This window comes from Cupressus sempervirens, chromosome 6, assembly GCF_028749045.1.
Source record: "Cupressus sempervirens isolate cs-2001-9-10 chromosome 6, ASM2874904v1, whole genome shotgun sequence".
NCBI lineage: Eukaryota > Viridiplantae > Streptophyta > Pinopsida > Cupressales > Cupressaceae > Cupressus > Cupressus sempervirens.
This window is the reverse complement of record NC_143123.1, coordinates 715,954,603-715,977,116: the sequence shown is the minus strand read 5'-3', so window position 1 is coordinate 715,977,116 and position 22,514 is coordinate 715,954,603.

The following is a 22,514-nucleotide window of genomic DNA, read 5'->3' as shown; positions in this document are numbered from 1 at the left end:
GCAGCAGGTATCCATCTAGATTGCATTTGGGATCCCAACTATAACGACAAATTCAAAGGGGAGTACTTGATGGGGAAAGGTAGATTGAGGAGGGTGAGAGGTAATTATAAGTTTTTTTTTGTAATTTAACAATTCTTATCCATCATCAATATATATAAGTTGTTTCTAACTAGTGTAATTGTCTTCTTTATAGTTGGTCATGAGTGGGATGCACTACACTTGTATATTGCAAACAATCTTGATTGGATGATAGTGTGGATTGAACAGTCTCAAGAAAATGGTCGCTCATTAACATGGGATGGTGTTTTATCGTTGGTTAAAGAAGCTCATCGTAATGGAGATCCCAATGTTACACCAATGGTACTTGATCTAATATATGGCTTAAGATATACAAAGGTATACATAAGATTACTAATCATGAGACATAAGTTTAATATCAACTCACATATCAATGAGAAGATTCTTGACATGTTTGAATAATTTCAGGTCAAACAACACAAAGCTATGTACTACCATGGCTATTAATTTTGCACAAAAAAGTTAGATGAAACGAAGAAAACGTATGATTCCAAGATAAGTGTTGTCTTCGTGGTCACCAATATTTCATCTAGAACTGACATACATCATCAACAATCTAAAAATTGATACTATGGCATTTTGGATGATATACTTGAGTGCGACTATAATTCATTCAAAATAGTTCTATTTTTTGTCAAATGGTTTAGGTTACGACTGAATCAAAATGATCTCAATAGGACTATTATTGAACATGACAGCGGATTTACTATGATTAATACAAGGTCATTTGAGCCAATCGGAGAGAGCCCTATGTTCTTCCAAGTCAATGCGAGCAAGTGTTTTACTTTGGTGTTCCAAACAAACCAGGTTGGTCATTTGTTGTTAGACATGACCCAAGAGGAAGGCCGGTAAAGTATAATGTGATCGAAGAAGAAGATATTGAAGAAGCACAAGAGGAAGTAAATGATTATCAGGAACAACAATTACCCAGTGATGAAGAAGAAGAAGATGGTGATGATTTTGGTCATGCTAATGATAATGGTGATAATGATGATGATGATGCTGATGACGATCATGATCATGGTGATAAAGATGGTGATGATCATGGCGATGATGGTCATGATGATGATAGTGATCAAGAGGATGATGATGGTGATGAAGATGGTGGTGGTGACGACGACGATCAAAGTGACAAGTACGATGATGGTGATGATGATGATGATGACATGGATGATGATCATGATGATCAATGAAATCTTTAGGTACGATCAATGTCAACTATGCTGGGGTCTTGTATGACCAAATATTTCTTTCCAAACCATATGTGCACATATAAACATTAAGTAGAACATGCCAAATATTGTTTTAGATATAAACATTAGTTATGCTAAATTTTTAACTTAAGAAAAATGATTTACATATACAATCTACTTTATTATTAATATTTTTTTTGGTAAGTCTATTACTTTAATTTCGCTGCTGATTTCTAAGACTTACTAATTTTTTTCACAGTGCAATATGGATGCACCATGTCAGACACCTTCAGTAGAGGTAAACATTAATTATTGTAAATTTTAATGTTAATATAGAAACAAATGTCCTATTATTATGTTCTTTTCTTTATGGCTTTGGAGTTATTTTCATGAAAGTATACGAATATTTGATGTCACAACTGATAGGAAAAAGCTACAATGATTGCTGATCAAATGCAATCTAAAATACAGGCATCATATCTACATGAAATTGGCCTTAGTACTAACCCTGTATTCATCACCCAACAAATTACACAAAGATACACTGATGAACTTGTTCAAATTATCATCAAGGGTGACAGAAGTGAGGAGAAAGAGGCACTGGGAATAGAATTGGACTGTAGAATCCAATATTTGAAGGTAAGTAGTAATTCGACTAAAGCAGTAATAGAAGTTCAGTAGATATTAATATTTTATAGTATCTTATGGATCATGATCTCTGATTTTATGTGTTCTTGTATAGACATATGTGCCAGTTGCGACATCACATGCTGAACATGGTCAATTTTTTTTCACAGTACCTTCGTGTAAGTAACACTTTGTTTTGATCAACATTATAACACTTACCTTTTTTTTTGTCGACGTTTCTCGCTAGTATCCCATTTGATCTTTATCCATTGCAAATTTCTTTGCTAACAATATTCTATTCTTTAGCTCATGATGAAGTACAGACTCCTCCTTCGGTTGGCGGTCCACTATTGTCTGCTGCATTGTCGGCAACAAGGACCATGCAAACATTATCGTCTATGCCCAGTAGAACTGGTAAAACCTTGTTTTGCTATATTTTGTAATGTGCTATATTTTGTAATGTCTTTCTACAAGTTGATGAACAACAAAGTAGCACATTAGTGCTTAAATGATGTCTACAGAAGCTTGCATACACACAAACACATGCATACACACACCACACATACATACATAAATACATATATAGCCACACATATATATATATATAGCCACACATAGAGAGACATGGACATAGGCAAGGAGGTAGACCAATAGAGAGCAGTACTAAAATTGTCATTTAATTGTTATGATGTTTCAGTTCATAGAGCAATAGAGAGTTGTACTACTGAAGCTGATCCATTTCCTAGAGCAGTTTGTGTGATTAGTACTAGTTTGTATGAAGGGACATTGTTGCTGAATAAGAAAACTATGTTTCCATTAAGAGAACGAAAGCTTCCAAGTGCTTTAAAATTGATATTTTTTAAAGTGTAAATTTAGTTTACTTTTACATTACTCATTTTGGACTGATAAATCCTTTATGTTTTTGTAGGTAATAATGCTTTCTTTGAACATCTTTTTCATATGACATTGAGACTGTTTGGACCCACCATATGTAAAAGGTACGTAGTTTCGTATCATTGCTACATAATTTTTGTTTTCTTTTATTTATTGTAATATATTAAAGTTATTGATCTAACAATCTATTTGTTTTTAAAAAGGTGGAATTTACAAGCTGGGGAATTAAAAAATCAGCTGATTGCATCCATTGAGGAGAAATTTGGGAAAAACATTTTTGACATTGGCCTACTTCTAAAAAGAGTAGCAAAGCATATAAAGACTGTGAGGGATCAATATACAAGGGGTCTTAAGGATAACCCAAAGTACGACCGTCCTCCTATGATTCCACCAATGGATTAGAATGAAATAATAGAAGATGCAAAGGAGAAAAGGCTATGTGAAGATAGAGATAATGAAGCAGCACAGGGCAAAAAGAGGTATGTCATTATAGTATTAAGTACATTGTAATCATGCAATAATTATTGATATTTGTAAATATATAATCTAAGATGTTTTAAATTGTTCATAGATTGCAAGACACGTCCGTGGCTACAAAAGCGAGAATAGAAAAGGTTGGCCAACACAAACTTGGCTCTGGTGGCTATATGAATCTGCAGTCTCGACTTGTAAGTAGAGCAATGAATTTTATTTTTTATATAAATATAATTTTGCAAACAGTTTTTTTTAATGAAACCATACATGGAAAACTGACGTTATCAAGCAAAAACCACAGGGCACAAATTTCAATGTGGAGGTCACAGATGAAGATAGAAAAATTGCCTTGAAGGAAGGCTATAAAGTTGTGGTTGCATGCCTACGTGAAGAATCTGTAAGCCTTGCCCAAGAATCCAGTGCACCAAATGATATCTCACAAGTAAATTGGTTAGATGAAAAGTAAATGAAATTAAATAGTTGAGAAGATTCTTTTTTGGTATTAGTTTTAAACGTAAATTGACTACATAACAATGTACATAACATTTTACTGCAGCCTTCATATCCTACCATAGAACCTGCTCCTGACGAAGGCCATGATGTGCATTATAGTGGTGGAGGTATTAATTTGCTATTGGAAATTAATTATGCAATTATGAATACAATTTAACATCTTCAATTGAAATTTGACGTGTATCCTTTTTTTGAATATTTCAAAGCATGTTGAACATCATGCTGAAGGACTGGACCATGTTCCAAGTGTTCAACATGTTGACGCGGTGGCAGATCAAAATGTTAATGTCCATGATGTGGCATTTTCAGGTAAGAAAAATGCATTTTATGTTGTACTCGTACTTAATTATAAACTTGTAACAGTTAGAAAAAGAAAAAGAGTATGCCAATTTATTGCATTCACTTGTTCTTGCAACAGAGCCCCCTTTAGTGCAGCAACCTCCTACTCCTCCAAAGAGAAGGAGCCATCATAATTTGACATTACACATGCCAGAAGAGGAGGAGAATGAAGCAGATATGGATGTCCCTATGAGCACTTTTCTTAAGAGAGCTCAGAAAAACAAAAAAAAAGAAATGATGTTTTAAAAATCTTCTTTGATAAACCTTTTTGGATAATGAAAGAACTTTGTTTTAAGTAATTATGTATCAATGATGCGTATTAATACAGATTTTTATTTTATGTTAATGAATATTGTTATGTGTTAATGAAGTTTTGATTAGTATTGTGTATTAATTATTTTTATATCATATTAATGAATGTTATGTGATTGTATTGATTGAATGTTATAGTTCATAAATGGATGAATTAATGAATGAAGTATGTAATTAGATGACAATGGGTACTTTAGATTGATGTTAGGGGGAGGGGGGTGAGGCCAGATGAGCTTCCACCTTCATGTGGTTGGCCTTGTTAAGTAGAGAATATTATAGTATTCTTGAAACCAAGTGAAGCTCAAATTTGTTAAGTCTTCAAACACACATTCCAATTCTCTTTAACGAGACTGAAGTTCTTTTGCTTGTAATAGTCTCATTGCAGTCATCTTTTGGTTCCTTGAACATATAGTTCTTGCTTAGTTTAAATCCCAATTATTAGATATTTGTCCACATTGGAGTTAGTTTGGCATAGAAACTTGCATATTTTATTATATATATTTAGTCAACTGAAAGCAATGTAGAAAGCATTCACATAGTTGATGTCTAAAAAAAGAAGGCAAGATGCATATGCTATTTAGCATGGAAATCCTTGTAGGTGAATTGTGTGTGTATGTACACACACACACATATATGTATGTATGTATATAGCTTCAAAAAAATGTGTAGACTCAATTAGCAAGAGACACCAACCTCAAATCCTGCAATGCAGAAGGAACTGACCTTTGAAATGCAAAGTGTTTATAATGTAGGTAGATTTTCCATAGATCTCCTTCGAGGTCTTCAAAAAATCTGCCTTGTACTTATGAATAATCCACCAAGATTTGAAATATTGTTTTCAATAAATGCTCTAAACTTGGAATATACCTTCATAAAAATTATGCCTTAGATCTACTCATCATATTCAAAATAAGCCTTCACATGTTTGTTCACTTAGGTCTGGTTTAGGTCTTCCACAAATTTGGCTTATAATTATGCTCTTGAATCTCTTAAAATATTCTTTGTATTCAAATGATATTTAATGAATTGATTAATACAAATTTCCTCATACTTGAATCCAAATATCATTGTCATTGTCAAACATAACATAGACATAAAATCATTTTTGTTATTCACTTGTTATACAAGTTAGTCTTATCTTTTTGGTTTCCACAAGTCATGCACTTATGCATCTTTGGGATATCCACAAGCTATTAGAGATGTTTGGATGGTTCATGTCCTTTTTTTTTTTGTGTTGTTTGTAGGGTTTTTGCCATGAAGTCTAAGGACAGACATGTTGTATGTTTGTGATAGACATGTCCACCTATAAGAAAAGTATCAAATGTAGAAAAAATGCAAAGAAAAGCTTGTAAGGGTTTTAGGTGTCTTTAGGCCTAGTACGGCTCATAAGGGTTTTAGGTGTCTTTGGAAGGGTTAGTGAAGTTATAAAACCTTGGAAAAGGTTAGTGAAATATATTAAAGGCATATATGATTGTAAGTTGTCAAAGTTGACACTTTGTGTCAACTAGACAACAAATTTTAGTTTATAACTAACTGGTAACAGTCAGATAGTTAGATAGTAGTGGTTGTTTACTATTGTTTGGTTATTTAGAAGGGATTTGTCACGTGTTTGGGGGAGAAGTAGAGTTCGGGTGGTGAGACAAGGCATTGCAAAAAAATTATAATCAATAAAATAATCCCGTTCTCTGCAATTCAGTCTTTGTCCCATGGAACAATGAGTTCTTATGATGTATCAAATGCATTTTGACTAATATTTAATGTAAGAAAATTTTATTATTTTTGTTATCTTGTCCACACATTCTTTTAATTTTCATTGCGGGTTGAGTAAGGAATAATAGACTGGTGCATTCAAACCAGTGACTGGTTAGGCACAGTCAACTGTACTTATTCTAAAGTTTCCAATGTAGATTCTCTCCTACCACCTGTAGTCACTGTTATTGGTGGGAGACAATGAGGTTGTGATAATTCATTTGTACTATATTAACCAAATGCAAGAGAGTGGGAAAACTTGGTGCAAGTGTAGTGTTGGATGGTAATTGCTGATGGAGGTTTAGCCTAGATTAGACACCAGTCTAATAGACAGTGGATCATTTCATGTTTGAAGATGTTTGGGGGGTGAATCCTTTATGTTTGGGGGGTGTCTCTGTTACCAAAAATGAGACAGTAGAGCACTGCTAGTGTTACGGTGGGCAAAATATGTCTTTCATTGTGATAGAATATTTCTAAGTCATCTGTGTTGTTTCTTGCTATTGTCAAGCAGTCTTTGTTTTCCTTGAGACCATGAACAAAAGTATCTACCATTTTTGCTAATGATAAAATTTTGACTTGAACAATGATAACGTTTATTAGTAATCATTATAGTGGAACAACTTTTGACTTGTTCAAAAATTTTAGTCGAAGGTGTTGGAATTGATAGTGAACCCCAAGCTCCTAGAAATCACCTGCAACCAAAATGCCATCTGTGTTTGAGAGAGAATATGATCCAAAAAGCATGCCTACTTTGCTGATTTGGCTATTATTGCAGCACTACAAAGTGTCTTATAGTGTTTCTCATTTTCTTAAATAATAGGCAATTAGTTCATGATTTCATCATATCTTATAGTGGAACAACTCCAAGAATCTTGGGTAAATTGCTTGCTATAAGACTTTCTTGTATAGGACACTCAATAATGTGGGGTAAGTGGTGGGCACAAAGAGGAACAAGAAAGGATCTGTATAAGTGCACGGTGCAGTAGAATTCAAAAATGAAATTATCTTAGTTTCATTCTAATTCTCCTCTATTACCCTCACATACATACACAACTCACTTCAATTCTTCAATGATCTTAAACTTATACACATCCCTTATCAGCAGATCTAGTCATAATTCTCCTAAAATTTACAAATATTCCTGGAAATAGCAACTACCTAAGACTCAGGAATTAGATATAAATGAGTTGAGACCAGCATTTATAATTCTTGAATAGGATTGAAAATAATTTTGATTTTGTAAGATGATTTGATATGCAACAGCAGAATTCATCCTTGTTTACTTTTGATTTATAGGACCAGTGCCTTATCCATTGGGCAAGAAATCGACTATTGGCGGGAGATCTAATTCAAATAACTTGTATAAGAATTAATCAACTACAATCACCCATTTCCATTCTTATGAAATATCCCTTTTATGAACTCATAAACCCTACTGATTTACTGAAGCATTTATATAATTGCTTGAATTAAAATCAACAATAAAACCAACATACAACCCATCCAGACTGCATTCAGCCAAATAAACCTTATTTAAATGACTTCAAAGTAAAAAATCCCATAAATTGGAGACAGAAATTGATGATCCACAAATATAGTGTAAATACCCCTTTGTATTATCCTTTTCATATGACTAATACAATAACCAATAGAAAACCAATTGAATGCCCAGAATAGATTGCCATTTCTGTCATTTCAATTTGCTTATTAGAAAGTACAATGGAAGCAAACTCAAAACCTCTGCATACTATTGGACCGACTAAATATGTACTGTTCTTGAAAGAAATAAAAAATTGCACAATTCTCGGACCATCACAATGCCTTGAAAACTCATTTATATAGCATGAGTTGCAACAAGCAAAGGGAAATTGTGATTTGACAAGTGTCTAAGGAACAAAGCATCATACAGAAGACAAAAAAAATCACAACAGAATTCCAGGCATATCAAATATTCCTTTAGGTAGGCCCGTTCCAATTTCTATTGTGAATCATCAACTTCTTATTTGTCTATCATTATTTTAGCTCCTCAGAATACGTGGCTACCAAGCTGGCCAAAGAAGGATGATCTTGTGATACCTCCAAATCGGTTTTCTCCTGTGAGTTCTCACTGCTTTCACCCTGAGTGGGCATTATTACCTTTTCCCCTTCTTCTTTTTTCAGTTCTGGTGCAGAGGTGTCAATAACCTACACCTCACCTTCTAGTTTCTCATCATCATCTGAACTGTCCTCCTCTAACTGCTCATCCAATAGAAGATCTGCCATTAAAGTATCAAATTGTATATCATTCAGCTAGCTAAAATATAGGATATCATTTTAATTTTTTAAAATATAACCAGCCTCCTTTTCAAAACCAAAAAATTATTTCTTCAAAGAACCAAAAAATAATTGGACTTTAACCAATTCCTTTGTTGTGGTGGCCCACCAGGCATGCCCCTTTTCATTAATAACTTTATTTATCCTTGTGCAGAAAAGGTCATCCAATTCTTTACTGCACTCTTCCTTATTTTTCAATTCGTTCTTTCTATCCAAGGCACAAGGAAATAGATCAAATTTTTTATTCGTGTACTTATTCAAATAAGAAACAATTTTTAGTTGCAGAGAAACTCTCCTGTTATCAAAATCTGACAGGTCATTAGCAATATCATACAATTTTTCAACATGGTCATGGGAAGACTTTATAAATGAATAACATAGAAGGGTGATTTCCTTTTCCCGTCTTCCCCATTTATTAACAATAGGCTTCAGGGTATCATCATGAGTTTTCAATTCCTCCCATATATCTATTACTTTTACCAACTAATCAAAGAATAAGGGCCACTCAATTTTGTCCGCTAAATACATTAGAGCCTTTCTAAGCTTATCCTCATACTGCGTATTTAACTCTACATATAAGGCCCATAGTTTTCTCTTCTCTTCTTCAAATTCTTGGGCTGTATAATAGTCAAGCCTTTGAGGTGTGTCTAGTATCTCTACAAGGGGGGTGGATTTAAAAGGTTCCACTGGAGGATGGGGGTATGTTATTCTTGGCCTTGTGGATTTTCCCATTGCCTTGTTTTCAAGTTCAATTCTCCTTTTTACCTCCCTATTATAGGCCTCAAAAAGTGTTTCATATTTATTTTGTAACTCAGACATAACCTGTTCCTCCTTCTTAGCAGTGGCTAACACAAACTTAGAAGAATCCACATTCCAATATGCTGCCTGTACATGTGAAGTGTCAGCAACCCTTCTTACAAGTATATTTCCCATCAACCCAGACTCATCTGATTGTGATGGTGTGGCTCTAGATCCCTTTCTCAATGACCAATTGACCAATGCAGCTTGGTCTTCAATGAATGAAGTGCCTTGGAAGTCTCTTCTATTTGGGTCTTGCAACTCCAATCTACTTGAAACAGAATTAAAAATTAATGCATCTACAATATCCCAATTGGGCAATAATAAAATGTTAGATGACTTTATCATTTTCCTCCCCTCCTTAGGGCTTATATTCTATAATTCCTTCATCATTTATCTCTAATTTGGTTTTTCATGGAAGTTTCATCCATTTCTAGATGCTTTGTTTTCATCTTTTTACATTTCTCCTCGAAAACGTTCATGTTTGTCCTCCATGCAAACTGTTGAAAAGCCCTTGATTTCACAAAACTATCATCAATCAAAAATTGATGACTTGCCTGCTCTAATACAGGGTCCAACTCCCTGCCTCTATAATCAGCTATTGTTAGATCCAAACTTGAGAGAGGAAGTTTTGGAGGGTTACCCTCATCTAATTCTGCTTGAGTAATAAAAATATCTCCCTGTGATCCCATTTGTTCAACCTGTTCCCCAGTGAGCTACTCTTCTCCAATCCTCAAAGGGGACTGGGTGGGTGAATATTCCTCATCTTGAGGCCTTTCTTCTGTCATTACCTTTTGCCTCTTAGGACTAGGCTCTTCAGGTCTCTCCTCTTGGGCTATACTGGTAGATCCTATTATTTTTTTGCCCTTGTCTATAGGAACCCTTTTATTCTAAATTATAGTATATCTGGGCCTCTTTTGTACAATTATTTTATCAGTTCTCACATTTGGAGTAAAAGCCAACCTCCTCATGACCTCTCTGGCCTTATCAGGATATGAATCAATAAAAAATTGTTTCTTTTCATTCATGACCTCCATTGTTTTAGGGAAGGTATTCATGAGCTTACTTATTTTGTCAGCCTCTGTAATAGGATTATCCAAAGGATCATATTTATTATCAAAATAATGAATGAATTCTAAGACCTGGGAATAAACTCTCCATTTTTCCTTTTTAGTTTCCTGCTCCTGCAATGAGAATTCATTCCTTATAATATCCTCTGGATAATAAGAATCATGCTTGACCGGTCCCAACTTGATTCTATGCCTCAACATTTGATTGAAAAATCCCTCAGAATCACAAAAACGGGGATGAGAGACAGCCATCATATACTACTCCAAAATTTTATGCAAAAAGATCCATCCCCCTTTTGTAATCAAAAACTAATGGGCCATTGTGCAGGTAGGGAAAATTGACCCTAATTGCCTTTTCAACAAAAACATTTCTTCCACTCCCCCTAACTGCCATAAAACTTCAGCCATTCCCACCTTCAAAGCAACTTGGTAAGGCAAAACATGAGGGTTCCCCTTGAAACTATAGATTTTAAAAATAGTAGAAATAGGGTAGGGGATGATATCTCCCCAATTATGTGAAATTTTCAAGTCATGGGGGTTATCCATAGGCCTGATGAGACTCATTAGTACCCTAGGGATTCTGGGATTGTCACTCAATATGAGGCATCTCAATTTAGCAACAAAATATCTATCAAATCTGATAAAACTAGCATTACTTGCATCCCAGGTCATATCTGCACTCCACAACTGGACTGGCAGTATTTCCCCATTATCCTCTCTATTTAGTTCCATCTCATTACCAAAACATGTCACTCCTTTGAACAAAAACATATGCATTAATAGAGAGTAGTGACCAAAAGTTTTTTCCACCTTGCCCTTCGTAATCCCAACTAAACCAATGTGAATTTCTTCAGCCAAAAAGGAAACAAAATCAAAAATAACATCTACACCGAAGGAAGCAATCTGAACCATCATGTACATGAAACCAATGGGCATAAATTCTTGCTCATCTTCACCAAAAACTCGGCATAAGGTCCTGTATATCTCTACAGTCCGGGAAGTGAAAAGACTCTTCTTAAAAGGCTCTCTAGAGGTTGCAGTAGTTACTGACAAAGTTCCTATTATACCAATATGTGCCTTTAGTGCACCTCCCCTAATTACATCCTTGTTTTCTTTATATTCATTCTCTAATTCTAGCAGATTGATTTGCACATGGTAGTCTGATAATGGTTCTAGGTGAAAAACCTCTCTAATTTCTTCAGGAGTAATCGAGACCAGAGGCACACCATCCTTTCTTCTTACAACCCTAATGGCTTGGTCATAATTCTTAGCAATGGCTTCAAGCAAATCATAATCCATGAAAACACTTGGAACTACTAACTTTCCCAAATCAAAATTCCAGACATTAGCATGCGGGGCAAACAAATTTCATTCCGAAAACTACTTTTTAAACAAGATAAGGCCAGTTTGAGTAGTTGTTGCATCCCTAACCTAGTTCCCCTTGTCATATAGGCCATCACCAATTTTAAGCCTAGGGTTTAAGGAAATTAACTTTTTAACTTGTGCAGGCTGTACAGTAGATTCTAGGAGTAATTCTAATAAATCATCATTGACATTCCTATCCATATAATTAATTTGCCTAGAGAATGGTTTCTTAGAAGGCATTTTGACAGTATTGAGAGAATTAGAATGCCACAGAAGTTATAATATGATTACTTACTTGACTTGCTAAACTTGTTCTTCTCTGAACTTCTAAAATTTCTCTCAAACAATAGAAGAATAGTTTCACATCTTTACCAGGCTTAACACGACACAATCAATCAAGCTCTTGTGCTCAGAAAATTTGCAATCTCTATTCGCGTAGGACTGGAATTAATGAAAATCTCTATGTTATTCTCTATTTCTCCCACACGCAAAGCTTTCACTTATCATAAATGCGCCAAATAGAAAAATAGAGGGGCATCGCACTTTCTTTTTTAAACTTGTGTTGTTGATCCTTGAAAAATCCTACAATCTGGGAATTACAACTAAGCTGACTCAGCTTTCTTCTTAACACATTGGCAGTCAAGCCAATAAAACACCTCCACCTCTACCTTTCCTTCAAGGCTGGTGCTTCAAATCGGGCCCATGCATGACTACACACATGAATCATCAACTTGCTAACTCGTTATACATAATTCTCGAGCACCTTTCCACAGTGAACTAGCGATGATCACTGATCTTACTTTAATCATGTGGTAGACAATTGAAACAACCTTTAAGAACACGATGGTGGGTCCATTGCTCATTAACTTGATATACCTAATTTTTGCACATCTCTTTATAGTGAGTCAATGAGCATCGTCAATCCAGACTTGATCTTGTGGACAACAATTTTACTTCAACAGTAGGGGGCCACACTCACTAACTCGCTATACTTAACTTTCGAGCACTTCTTCATAGCGAGTCAACACCACCCTTTGATCTCGGCTTGATCTCAAAATCTTCGTACCTAGTACACGGGAAGTGGGTCCATGATATTGATGTCCTTGATTTGGGCCCTACAAATGTCTACCAAGCATTGGTTGAAAGTTCGACCAATGAATGGCAGAAAATGTGCTAACAACACCAACATTTTTTGACCACCGTATTCGTCGAAGTTTCGACCAACCTATGGATGGTCAAATTTTTGACCAAAAAGTTTTCAACCAGTGCCATCTAGTTTTCCACCATGCATTGGTCAAAATTTTGACCAATGCCCCACAAATTTCTGCCAAGCATTAGTCAAAAGTTCGACCAATGAATGGCAGTAAATGGCTCAACAACCTAGACATTTTTCGACCATGTTTTGGTCAAAATTTTGACCATCTAGTATGTTAGTCAAATTTTTGACTGGAAAATTATCGACCAATTCGTTGGTCAAATTTGGTTGAAGATTGGTCAAAAAATAGGTCAAAATTTTGACCAATAAAGGTCGAAAAATGAGCCCAAATGTACTAGTGTAGGAAAAACAAAATGGAGAAAAGAATAAAAATGAAGCCCATCAAATCCTACTATGCAAAATTGAGTAACAAAAATTTGAAATAGGGATATTGATGTGGATAGAAATAAAATAGACAATATTGCTAATATGCCACCTCCACATCAAATCTCACAACTTTAAAGTTTATAAGGAGAAAATTAAGTTATTTGTATATTTGTATCACACCTTGTGGATAGAATAATTTATTTTACCTCGTTACTAAATAAAGATAATGATTTTCAATGAAATGATGTGTATTAGAAAGATTTTGAGGAATTGAAATAGTACATATTTAGTATTCTTATTATACAACCTAATGAGAGCCATTTATGACTTATTTTATACCATCTTTACATTTATTTTATATACGATTATATTCACATTTATATTCTAGTTTATACCATTTTTCTCTTTCATGTTGCATGTGGTTTAATATTAATAAGAAATCTTTAATATAATTTTGAAGTAGAATGTGAAAATAACTACTGATTGCCTTTCCTAAAAAAACATTATTACATTATGTCATTTGTCAACATGTTGGTTTATGGATATAAATCTTCCTCTCACCTATTTGAGAAGAACCTCTTGTCGCCTATTTGATAGGCTTGTCACCTATTTTACAGGAACCTCATGTTGCCTATTTTACAGAAGCTTCCTATCACATCTTGGACAAGAGATGATTCATATGAAAACAACTATTTATGTGATTGCATGATTCAAATCTTATATTTATACATTTGGCTCTTATAGTCCAAATGTGTGGAAGGATATTCATTACTCATTTAATAGTTATATGAAATATTCCTATTTTGTTTCCTATTATAATGGGTTATTTCATAGTTACTGACATCCACCACATTAAGAGGAGGGTTAACAACTAGACATTACCTATTTTGGCTAGTATTATAAGATACATATTTTAAATATATAGCCAACCACATAAAGACAAAGAAAAGTACATTTTCATTGGAAGGAAGTACCCATGGTTGAAATATTATTTGGAGGAGATGGAACCTTTTTCCTATTTTCCAACTATGTGAACTAAAATCTATTTCCTTTTTGCTATGGTTTGCTATTGTAATTTATGGGCAATATTCAAGTTTTAATGCAGGCTAATATAATTGTAATTTTATGGCTACACATCAAAACAAACTAGCTATTTTACTCCACATTTCTATTATTTATTGTATACACAAACTCTATATATGTGGTTGACTGTAATAACAATACGAGAGCTAATTTATATCATATTTATATCAGATACATAATTTTCCATATGCAGATCTTCCTGTAGAAAAATTTTGTAGAAATTTTATATTATTTATGGATGAATAAAATATCACCATTTTGATTGCAAAAGAGTAGAAAGTTGTTTGTGTTTCAACACCATGCATACTAAGGAGGTAGGATCCACTTCTTGGGGTGACTGGTGATTTAGTTTACATTGTTTGTGTGATTTATTTTTTTAGTGTTACTATTTTCATAAAATTAGTGTATCATTTATATAATTTAATTTCTCTAACTATATTGGTATTTTTTTTAGTTATATGTGTGTTGTTATTTTAGTGTGTTGTCATTTTAATTTGATTTCATACATAAAATTATTATATTAGTTTATATATTTTAGTTAACGTAATCCAGAAATAGTTATCTTTAATTTGTAGTTGCTTTAGATTTAATTGTAAATTTAAATTTGTACCGTTTGTTGTTTGTTTATTGCAATATTAAAATGTACATTAAATTTTCATGATTTACAATGCTTTTAGATTTTTATAATAGTTTTTCTATAACAATTTCAGTTTAGCTCCTATCACTAGGAAGTGATAGTTCCTATCACTAGTTCTATTTTTGCTTGTTGTAGCTTTCAACTTAGCTCCTATCACCAAGAAGTAACAATTCTTGTCTCTAGTTTTTTTTTCATTTGTTGTAGGTTTCCTTTTGTGTGTTCTAGATACACTCAACCCCACTTGGCATGCTATATTTGTCCCTTGAGCAGACAACCACTATATCTTTCATCAATTTATGACCTTGGATTGACATTTAAATGTGAGATGAACTGACTCTTAATCCTATCAATTATCCTTGATATTTGAACCACATTTTGTCCCTACACAACCTGTTATACCTAGTCAATAATTTCTTCTTTATACATTTTCTTATTTTCATACTCTTGTAAATTTATTATCTCAACATGATCAGGATAGTAAAGAGTGACTTGCATATTACATAAGTCATGTTTTTCTTGATTATTAAAACCTAATATACATCAATGAAAAAAAAAGTCTTTCTTTTTTTTTTTCCCACCCAAAAATTATGATATTACCTTATTAATGTTGAAACTCATGTCCTCGTCAAACTTGATCCTTTAAAGCATCTTTTATCTATGTTTAATATTTCATCATTTGATGCAAATAGATTGTATATGTTGTTTTGATATTTGTTAATTTGTTTATGTTTATTTTGGTTCATTATTACTTATTAGCTTATTTAAGTCAATTTTTGAACCCATGAATACATAGTTATACATCTCTTTTAATTTTAACTATATCACATAATGCAAAGTGAGATTAATCGATTTCTCTATGATATTTGATATAGTATTAAAGCTAAATTGGTATTCTATGCCTATTTTTTTGTGAGTTGGAGATGTCTATGGCTTGAGTACTATGACAAGAATTAAGGACATATATTACAGTGTTTTTTCATGATGTAGGAGCATCCTAGGTGCAAGGGCAATTTTACATCACCTAAAAATATTTCTAATTCCAATTTTTTATTTTTGTGTTTTCAATAAAGGTTATTCATGTGTAGAGTTGTTTTTTGTGGGAGCTTTCTTATTTTAGTAAGTTGGTATTATGTGCTTAGATTATTCTAATCTTATATGTGGAGGTCTTTGACATATCAGCCTACCAGATGAGTTTTATTTTCATGTCATATGTATTGGTGTTGTTATTGCAAATTTTTGGTATGAATTTTGGCTATCCAAATTTTAGGTCTAGTGACAAAGGCCTAAATGACTCTAAAATGAGGCAAAACTTTAACTAATAGATGTTTGCATGATTAAATATTATAGTTTTCTAGTCAAGGATTCTAGAATAGGAATATAATAGCCCATAGGGTCAATAGTTTGTTAGTTATGGTCTCCAGAAGTGGATCCATGAAAAAATTTAATTTGTAAATTGACTTGAGTTGATCGTGTGTAATAATGTGTAATGCAATGATATAATATGACATTGGTTAGCCTCAAGGGTTAGGTCTTAGTGTCTAGAACCTTCTCAAGTGATAAAAAGTACTTATATAAGGAAGGCATGTAGGTTGTCTAGGGAAGTTCTAGGTAATAGTCACAACTCTGTCTTCTAGACTATTGTAAGGAAGGTGCCCATGTGGTTTTACATATTGTAATTGTATAATTTTTTATTTTCAATGATAATAAGAAGCCCATATTTTTTTCTCTTAATTTGTGTCATTTCTATTTTTCAGTTGTGTGTGGTGGTATTAAGGGGAGCAGCCTTCATCATCCATTTTATATTGACTGTTAAATTGGTAGAGCATAGTAGTGGAAAATAATGGGTACTATTTGCTAGTCTATGCATATGTCATTGAGAGACTATGATCATTATTCAAGAGTATATATTGAGAATCCAATTAAGCACATGAAATTTGTCACAAAGAAAAGTCCTATGATAAATAAAATTCCTCAATGAAATTCACTAGTTATTGTTTTATTTTTTTGGACAAGATGGATAGTGATCCTTTTTAATTGTGGGTTTATAAAATTAATCCAACATTTAGAGCCCAACATTAAATCTATAATTTGGGGAGTCAATTTATGATGTTGATTTTTATATTTGATTTTTACCTTGATCTTGTGGAAAATATAGGTCTATTCGAAACTTGGATATGTTGATTATGTGTTGTATTGATGATAGTTTTTTTCATTGATATAAACATATATGTTTGAGTTCATGATAGATAGGGATTTTGTACATCATATAGATTTGTTGAGTCACTAAAGTCAATGTATAAGAATATAAGGTATGAGAGCTTAGAATTGTACTCAAAGATAAGTATAGATGATAAATCTATATTCGCTTATATTTTTGTTGAGGTTTTCATGAGTTAAAATTCATTCGGTGAAGATTGGTAGCAAACTAGTATACATGAAATAAGGTTACATATAATTATTGGTATCTTGGTTATATCTTATCGGCCATAAGGAATTAAGGTGAGAAAGCTTGTATCATGGTTGAAGACATGCTCATGATGCTATGTCCATGTTATAATATCTTGAAGATCATTATATAAAGTTCATGGAAGTAAAACATATACAATATGTTTCATTGGCAAATTACCTCTTTAGTATAACTTGTTGATCATTATTGGTGAAAGTGTTAAAAATAATGTAACATGTGAAAAAATAATTGTAATATTTGAAATGATGTCCTAGAAGGTGTGTATACATTAATGTGGTCATATGTAATTAATTATACATTGTGGAAGCTTTAATATACAAACCTAATTAGTTATTTGGATAGGTTATAAAGGAAAGTTATTTTCCTTGATTGGAAAGATACCATGTATCATGTGTGATATGTGTGATTAATGGTCATGATTCTGAACAAAGAAAAGAAGAGATTGAGTTGGTTAAAGAATTTGGACTTCAAAGGAACTATACTAGCAATTAATCTATAGTATTGGTTGGTTCATCTTATTGGATTTGTTATCCCAAAGTTCTACTCTTCATTGTTGACTGAAGTAGTTTGGAAAATGGGTTCAATTATCTTCCTATCATCCTTTAATAGGGTTGGAACCTTCTAACAACGGTTCAAAGTATCCTAATAGGTAATAATGTATTAATTACATTATAATTGGATCTTAACATGGTAGCATCCTTTCTCAAGGAGCATTTACACTAGTCCATCACCTTGTGGGTACCATCTCCACCATGATTTTCTCTATATTCAAGAGTTTCTGGTGTAGGAGCACCTAGGTTTTTGGCTTCTCCCCATTCAAAATTTGGCTTGTAAATGGTCTTAGCTAAACCAAAGTTAGGATATTCCAAGAAGTGTGTCTAAGTAGGTTAGGAGGGGTTAGAAAGAGTTGTTGAGCTATTTTTTCAAATTGGACTCAAATAAAACTAAGATGAGAAAATGTTTCTTAAGGGTGAGAACTTGGTCAAAGGGGTTGACCACGACTAGAAATAGGGGAAAATAAATAAAATTTCCTTATTTATTCCTAAAGGATCAAACTAGACACATTTGGGGTCCTAGGAAGAATTGGAAAGCAAAAAGCAAAAAGTTGTTCATGACAACTTTTCATTTTTTGCAAAGTTGTCATGACAACTTTGATAACTTTTGTGCAACTTTGCACATATTCATTTTTGGGTAGTTTTTACAACTACCACACATGAAGGAGGCATATATAAGTCCATTCCACACCCAAGACAAGGGTTGGGAATGATATTGTATGAAGGCATAGTGTATTTCAAGCAAGTTTTTAAGCAATTTTACCACAATACGACTGAAAATTAGTACTCCAGATTCCTATGGATTAAAATAGTGATTTTTAAAAATGTGGATAGTTATTTATTTTTTATTTCTTGCTAAATCCATTCCTTTTTATGAAATCTAGTTGGTTTTGATAGGAGTTAGAAATTGATCTTGTTTTGGCTAGTTTGCTAGTTTGTATAGAGTGAGTTGTGGAAAAATGGCTCTAGCTTGACTTTCAATGGTTGAATCCTCATGAAAACTTGGAATCAAGTAGAGAACTATAAATAAATTATAAATAAGAAATTTTGTGTCTTATGGAGTTGGATAGCTAATTTTACCATCAAGCCCTAGGCGAGCCCTGATGTGCCCGACAAGGTGACTTGATGTTTTCAAGAGAAAAAAGGTGAACAAGGTAGATTAGTTTGTGCCAATCAGTTAGAAATTTGTGTATTCCATGGGGTAAAGGAACCTAAGACTGAATGTGGGCAAGATTTGAATTTATTTGGTCAGTTCAAAACACTAGACATCAAACCCTTAAAAATAGGTTCAATTTGGCATGGGGGTGTACAGATGAGTTGAGGGTTCTAGGCTAGGTAAATCTTTGAGTTTTCCCAAAAGGGTACAAGAATACCAAGTTATTTTAGGGGTTTTTAAAGGATTTTTTTGGAGTGGAAAGACAAATTCCCTATTAGGAGGCCTAATTGGGGGCTAAAAGTCTCCATGGAAAAATAATGGGTTTTGAAGAGATTATTAAGGAGTAGAAACATATGTGGAGGCCCTAGCTCGGTTGGCTAAATCTTTCCTATTGCAGGGGGTTGGTCATGGGTTCTAGTCTCCCCCGTCCCTGTGGTACCGATGGACGTGTCGCACCAGCGCTACTGGTCATGTTAAAAAGTTTACCTAGCACATTAAAAGAGTAAAAATAAATAAAAAAAGGAGTAGAAACATATGGCCACCAGGAAACCTTCAAGAGGTATGGTAGGGTTGTTGATGAATTCCTAAAAATATCACATGGTTAGAGAGGTTTCTAATTACTTGGAATAGTAATTTGGACAACCACAATGTAAGGGTGTGTTTGCAAGGGTAGAAGAGTATTTTGAGTTGATTGGTGAGGATCAAAGAGTAAGATGGATATGAGAGTGATTATCCCTTAGGTTAGGGTGCAGAAAGAGACCTAAAGTAGCTAGGAGAGAGATTGGGCCTAGTGTGGACCTAAAGAAAGAATGCCTTTAGGTCTTGGTGGTTGGATTCTCTCCAACAAAGTGGTATTGGAGCTATAAATATTTGGAATAGGTATTATTCATGTTTGAATCACTGGGTGAGAACACCATGGTGACTAATGCTAAGTTGGATAAAGAGGTCATAGAGTATAAGGAAAGGAATAGGTTTTATTAGCCATATTTTCCCTCCTACAAAAATTTGAGTTTTCTTGTCAAACATGTCCAATGGTCATATATTCATATATTCAAATATTCAAGTGATCAAATGTTATAATGATATATTTTAAAACTTTGGCTTATCCATTTTGTATCCTAAGTCTCAAGTTTTTTATACTTTATCCCCTTAGAAATTTGAGTTGTGATCATGCAACTACCCTTCATCACTCGGTCATTGTAGTTTATGGCTTAATTGTCAAGAGAGGTGTGAATGTGTGACATCATCTTCCCAACGATTAGTGTAGCTTCATGATTTAAAAGCTAGCATCTAGTTATGAGTGGTGATGTAGCGATCTCTCTTTATCACTCAGTTGAAGGGTTATGATCTTGACTCAAGGATTGAGTTGTGATGTCACGACCATTCTTCATTCGCATGATCACAAAGAGTTTAGTGTAAACTATGACCAAGATGGGCCACAAATCACCTTGTGTGCATGATCACTGGGGTCAATGATGAGTTAAAGAGTTAAGCTACGAAGTAGTGATAACATGAAGTCAGGATGACCTAGGTGATGTGGCAATTTCTGATTGGTAAAAGAGCTAACTATGTAGGAGGGGTCCCAGTTGTATTTTTGATAGTTGGATCTAAAGAAATCAATGCATATCACTATGTTGTCATAGAAAATTGTATGCTCAATTTATATAGTGAGATAGTGACAACACAACACATGTCTCAACAAGCTTGGGTGGAGAGAAAGCAATGACGATTAAGTTCATTTTCACAAATTCATAGGTATTTTATGTTAAGTCAAGGATTGTATCATGATGATGCACATGGTATGTTGACAGCTAGGTCCCCATGGTTCACAAGGTTGTTGAAATTTGGTATTAGCCAAGGAAAACCATGGTGATGATGTGAAGGCTTAAAATCATGCAGTTGTCAAGTTGCAACAATTAGTGGAAAATGTTGAAGATAAGTTGTGAAGCAATGATAGATAGTCATTCACAATTTTACTAGGAATAACTGCTAATTAAGAAAGGTGGTGACAAAGCTACAATCATGGGTGGTAAAATATAAAACATAAGTTGAATGTTGGAAGGGTGGCAGAATGATGAAGGATGATTGGTTCACGTGGTAAGGCCTGATGGTTGACTCTAGTATATTGATAACACAGTTGATTTGGTGAGATAATAAAAAAGGAAGCAACTCTTTGATGATAGATCTAATCTTTTTGATCTCCTTTAACCACTTTCATTGTTCCCCATGCTTGATAAATGTAAAGGAACACTCCATTACACCTAGTAATGCATCTAATCAGTCAAAATGTTAATGGCCATCATTTCTATCTTCTCAAGCCTCTATTTGGTGAAGAAGTAATTTTCTTGTGTCTAGATGTGTGCCCTAATTAGATCTCTTCCAGATTTGCAATAATTGTTCTCTACAATCTTGAATGTAGTTGTTGAATTTTTCCTTAGGACAGAAGCTATCTGAGTTATGCTTGCACTATAAAACTGAATTTTGTAACCCTTCTTAGGGTCAATCTTTTCTTTTATTTTGTAGTATTGTATGTTTATGCTCTACTACTATAATTTCCCTTTGCCTTTGAGTCAACATATTTCTCTGTTGTATCTCCTTCTTCCATTAATATACTATGCAATACCTTCTTGCCTTTGTGTTAATGTATTGTCTTCATTTCTCAACTGTATGATTGTACCTACTTGGCCTTTTTAATGATATAAAGTGAAATCTCTTTCTTATAGAATTCTATTGGTTTCTAATCTACATATGGTTGTTGGATTAAATGAGGATTGAACTAGTGTACTTTGAGGTTGTATTGGTGAACTGTGCATTCTTGGGTAGAGATAAGGCTGAACATACTATTAGGTGTATCACCTACTCTTAGATTAGATTAGGTAGTTTTATTTCAAGAATTCCTCCTCCCTTTTCCTCTCAAGAAATAGTTAGGTGCATCTTAATAGTAAGGAAACTAGCCTTCTCTGGAGAATCAATCTCAAGTTGCAAAGTTCCACACTTTTGAGATTATTTCCATGTTACATGAGGTTGCCTTTAGGTAAGACTTTAGGCAAGGGTGCAAGTTTTTGTGTCAATAATTTTTGGCACACCAAGTGGGACCATCATTAAAAGATTCAAATCAGTTTCCAAAACCTCCACTAGTCATACTATAGTTTTTAGCATGCCTGGTGGGATTGACTCTTGAAGCTTTATAAGTTCACCAATGTTAAAGAAAAAAAGTTCCAATACATGCTAAGAAGATAGTACTACTCTCAGTATTTCCAAGCCTTCAAGATGTTCATTTTCAAGTGCTTGGTGACTCTATCCCACAATA